This window comes from Arachis stenosperma, chromosome 9 (genome assembly GCF_014773155.1).
Source record: "Arachis stenosperma cultivar V10309 chromosome 9, arast.V10309.gnm1.PFL2, whole genome shotgun sequence".
Taxonomy (NCBI): domain Eukaryota; kingdom Viridiplantae; phylum Streptophyta; class Magnoliopsida; order Fabales; family Fabaceae; genus Arachis; species Arachis stenosperma.
In genome coordinates this window covers 59,212,042-59,217,201 of record NC_080385.1, presented here as the reverse complement: position 1 = coordinate 59,217,201, position 5,160 = coordinate 59,212,042, and the positions used below count along the sequence as shown (strand labels likewise).

The window sequence follows — 5,160 nt, the reverse complement described above, 5'->3', positions numbered from 1 at the left end:
TAATTTTAGAAATTATTTTATTAGAGATAATTAAATAGATTCAGAGATAATTTCGTTTTAAATCAAATAAGATTCTTAAGTAATTTTCTATAATGGAATATTTTGTATAATTTTAGTAATTGAAAAATTAGAAAGGATTGTATAATTTAATTCAAGTAACTTTTATTCTGAAAAGGTTACTATTTATTTTATTAATTTGATATCTTATTTTATAAATTAATCAATTAAGAGTAATTAAATTAGTTTTATTGATATTTGGAATTTAAGTTAATTAATATTCTTATGTAATTTTTATAATTGGTTATTTCATATGCTTTGGAAATAAAATTTAGTAATGGAAGTATTATATAATTTAATTTAAGTAATTTTTATTATGAATAAATTATGGTTTATTTTATTACTTTGAGCTCTAGGAGATTTATTTATTAGGAATGATTAAATGGATTTTTATAAATACTTAAAGTTTAAGTAATTTTATTATAATTAGATATTTTGTAAATTGAAATTAAAATTTCGGTGATAGAAAAATAATAAAAGGTTATATCATTTAATTTGAATAATTGGTATTGAGTTTAAACTATATTTTATAAAAATGTAATTAATATGCTTATTTTATAATTTACACTATAAATAATTAATTGAACTTAGCAATATGTTGATAAATAATGTTCTTATATATTTTTAAGAGAGTATATTTGATTTTAAAATTACTCTACTCTTCAATTTTATCAAAATATCTATTCATATCTATCCTTATTTCTTTATAAAATCCTAATTTCACTAAATTCCTAATTGATACCCTAATTTCACAAATAAACACAAACACAGAAAGGAAAGAAAGGGAACAGGGGGGAGCTCGAGGGAGAAAAGGGGGAGACGAGAGACTGAGAAACAGGGGAAGGGGGAGTAAGAGAACACGAGATGCAGAGGGAAGAGGGGAAGGGGGGAGTAGCGCCGGTGGGTGTCTCTGCCACCGTGGCTGCTGTTGCCGTCGAATAGAAGAGGGAGGGAGGCTGTCGCACTTCTAGCTGCCGCTGAAGCTCCCCTCACCACTGTCAACGTTGGTTAGGGCAGAGGAGAAGAGGAAGAATAACGGAGAAGTGAGACTGACGGGAAGGGTAATACAGTTGTTGTTGATTTGGAGCTGCTACAAGAACGGCGTTTCCTGCTTCTAATCTCTGTCCTTTTGATTTTTGGAGCTGCTGTGGATGGAGCTTGTAATCAGAGAAAGCAAGCTGCCGCCACCAACTCTTAATTCAGCCAGTGTCTTCCTCCTTGTTCTGATTTCAATTTTCCTATTTTTGAAACCGTAACACTCTCACCCTTACTCTGATTATACTTTGTTTCTCTTCCATGTGCTTGTTTTAATCATGGTTGCCTATATCTTTGTTGCTCAGCCCCTTTTTGGCACCTATTTCCTGTTACAATTAGGTCGAGTTTGAAGCTGGTGCTGCCATGGGACGGTTGAAGCTGGTACTGATTCTGATTTTGCTATCTGGGTACTGGTCTTATCTTCTCCTTAGAGTTGATCCATTTACACGTTTTGTTTTGTCACTGCTGTGGTTGCCATGTTCTAGTTTTAATTCTATTTTAGTTCTTGCTTTGTCTTGAATTCTTAGAGCTGAAATTGCTTTGGATTCCTATCCAACTTGAATCCTCTATCTTACTGCAACCATGGTCAGTGCTGCGAAGGCTAATATTGTTGCTGTTCCGGTTGCGTGAGAGTTACCGCTGCTGCCTTGAAACTAAAAGAGAAGAGAGTTGTTATGTTAAAGTATGCGATTGCGACATCGAGGTAGGGGGTTTAAAACAATTTCAATTTAAGAATGCCCGCAAGGTTTATTGAGTAAATTGCAAATAGTCTTAATTGTTGCTGAGTGATTAATTGATGATATGAATGCTAAGTTGTGCTTGTGAAGTGTAAATCGGAATTATTGATAGTGACATTGATGGGTTGTGTGAATATTGAATTGTGGCTGAAATTGTGATTGGAATGGTTGAGATTGTGATTTGGAATTGTTGATTGGTGATATTGATTGATTATGTAGATTGGGAATAGTTTGATGACTTATTGTTGAGAATTACTGAATTTTAATGGGTTATGTTGGATTTGTTGCTGTTGAGCTATTATTTGGTATATTGTAGTGCTAATGAGCTTGGTAGGTGGTTGACTTGGAATTGGTTTTGAGGGGTATTGAAGGGTTGGATTTTGAATACTAAATAGTTTGCTGAAAATCTGATTTTTGAAATTAAAAAGTGACTTTGGAAGTGAATCAATTATTCAACGATAATCGAAATGGTATAAGAGTAAAGGCTGAGTAAAGTATGATAAAAGTTGTTGTTGAGACTCAATTTTGAGAAGTTTGAATTAATTATAGAACTAGTTATGATTTTTCAAGGTTAAAATGTAAAACTTGATTTTCTGCATTATTTTTAAAAGAAGCCGGAAACTTTGAAAAACTATAACTATTTCTGTGATTATCGTAATTGCGTGGAATCAAGTCCGGATTGAGTTTGGGAATATAGGGAACTGGACTGCTGAATTTGAGACTCTTTCACTAAGTTTATGATTTATGGTAAATTTTTGAAATATGAATGTTAAATCTGGTTTTTCTGCAGAACATTTAACACAGCAGCAACTTGATTCCTTTAATAGAAATTCTGCACTTTGAATTTTGAAATGGAACCAATTTTAAATGAAACTTTGGTCTTAATACTTTGAGTTCATAAAAATTTAGAATTGTTAGAGTTGTGGTTTTAAAGACTTGGATTTTCAAAGAAAGATGTATTATGCAGTAAAAGTCAAGCTTTGTTTTCTAAGTCAGTAACTTTGAGGTTTTATAATTTTTAAATCTGGAATGATATTGAGATGCAACCAATTGGAAATGAAAATTAAGTATGTTTAGCATATGTGACTTAAATTTCAGGGCTATCCATGTTTTAATGAGTAAGTTATGGGACTTGGAAGAAGATAAGTTCATTAACTTTTAAAGCAGAATTCTGCAGAAAATTAGTCAGCTTCTAGGTTATACAACTTCTTCATTAAAAATGATATTGACCTGAAACCAATTGGAAAAGAAACTTGGATGAGTGAAGTTGAACTGTATTAATTTTCAAAGTCATTGGATTTAACTTAGATTTTATATTGAATTTTGAGTGTCACATGCTGCTGCTGTTTTTCTGGTTTTACGCACTGCAGAGCAGTCTTGGTTTTTCCTTTATTCCTAAGGCTAGAGAAACCAGAAAATTATGATCTTTGGTTTGTTAGAAAGCTTATTTCAAGATGAACGCCTGGACATAAAGTTTGCGCAATTCCGAGTTCATTTGCTATATTAAAAACAGAAAAGAAGATAGGGTGTTGGGAATGCTTGAGTGAGAGTTATGAGTTCATAAAATTAAAGATGAACCTTAGTGTTATATGGCTGTTTCAATATTGGAATTTGCTTGTTTCTGAATTGAATTGATATTGGAAAGGTTGAAAAGAGTTTGGTGGATTGTTTGGTTGGGACCCGTAAGGGTGGCCAAGTCCTATTTTTAAAGGAGATTATGTCCGAATTTTTATAAAAGTATAAGGACTTAATCAAAATCAATACTTAAGGTTTATTTAATGATAATAACTTCTATGATTCTTTTAAGAAAAGATTATCTGGTATATGAGATTGTTGGCAAGGGCGTGGGTCTTGTCCCGCTTGCGTATTTGAAATTATGAAAGAAAAAGGAAAGAGTAATGTACTTATTGTATGATTATCTGTTGCTTGAAGCAACCCAAGAGATGCTTGTTTGTTGCTTGAAGCAACCCAAGAGATGTCTGTTTGTTGCTTGAGGCAACCCAAGAGATATTGTTTACTTATTTGTTGCTTAATGCAACCCAAGAGATATTGTGTATTTATCTGTTGCCCTGAGGCAACCCAAGAGTAATTTTCCGTTCCCAAGAGTATATTTCCTGCGAGTAGAAAGCAGAGGCTGTCTCAATAGAGCTGCTAATGATTATATGCGCATTTATTTGAACGGAAAATCGTATCCGGGAAATCGTGAACTCGTGACCGGATAAATGTCGGGAATGCAGGTGCTAACCGACACATGAGCTCATGGCTTGCACTAGGACTAGACATTCATCATATGCATCTGTGACATTGTTTGGGTGTGTATATTGTAATTGGTTTGCCTAAGTGAATAATTCTGTTTAACTGCTAATTGCTATACTTGATGTAATTGCTCTTGATTGTGTTTGAATATCATTACTTGTGGTTGTAACTGATTGACTGGATTGTGGTGAATTGGATGTTGATTGAATTGCTTAGGCCTGAGGCCGTGATTGGTTTGTGTTTGAGGTTTAGTAAAGTATGAAAGATTAAGCTGGTTCAGCATAGACTTAATGAACCTATGCTTGGAACAAATTAGTCATTCATACAGTCTAGGAAACTTTTCCGAGTTTTATAAAGAAAATGTGGGTCTAGGATTCTAAATAATTGACTAATGCCTTTAAAAGAGGTTAATTTTCTTTTAAGATGTTTCTGAATGAAATTAACTATTTACGCTTTATTCTTTACTTTCACGGCATTCTCGACCTCTACTGAGAACATTTGGTTTGGTTCTCACCCCCAAATTTTCCACCCTTTCAGTGACACAGGTTTGAAGACGCAATTTGGAGCTGCGATCGATTAGTAGGCTTTCTTTATGGGTTTAATTGCTTTCATAGAGTCCCCTCGCTCTTGTCCTTTGAAGTTTTATTTTATCAGAGGGTAGGTATTGTATTTGGGTTTATATGACTTCCTATGTATAAGAATTACTAATAATAATACTTATATGATTGTTATTATTATTTGCAATGCTTATCTTTGATACATGTCTTGAATGAATAAAAAAAAAAACAATTTTACTGGAATTTTCTTAAAACTAAGACGCAAACTCGATACAAAGGCTCAATAATTAAGTAGTTAATACTAGAGAAGGTTACGTAATGTTCTTTCTAGTAGAAATACCGTGACTTAAGCAAGGTATTTTGCTGGAAGGGATGTTACAAAGAACACCCACGTTAAGAGTCACGTTAGCTAAGCTAACGCGAGACTTAACGTAGGGGCAAGAGGTAAGCCAACGTTAATGGGAAAAGTGAGTCCCATTAACGTTAGCAAAGGATTGAATAGGAGACGTTAGTAGTCA

The 5,160-nt window shown here is 33.3% G+C and overlaps 1 long non-coding RNA gene across 2 annotated transcripts; it reads left to right on the top strand.

Moving 5' to 3' along the window:
- The first annotated feature begins 823 nt into the window (after positions 1-823).
- On the top strand, positions 824-4,845 carry LOC130951392 (uncharacterized). 2 transcript variants are annotated; one of them, XR_009073954.1, is made up of 4 exons: positions 824-1,309; positions 1,398-1,499; positions 1,620-1,795; positions 4,623-4,845. It is a non-coding gene; the product is annotated as an uncharacterized LOC130951392 (long non-coding RNA). The 2 variants fall into 2 exon arrangements; XR_009073955.1 differs by having other exon boundaries at positions 1,595-1,795.
- The last annotated feature ends 315 nt before the right edge of the window (positions 4,846-5,160 follow it).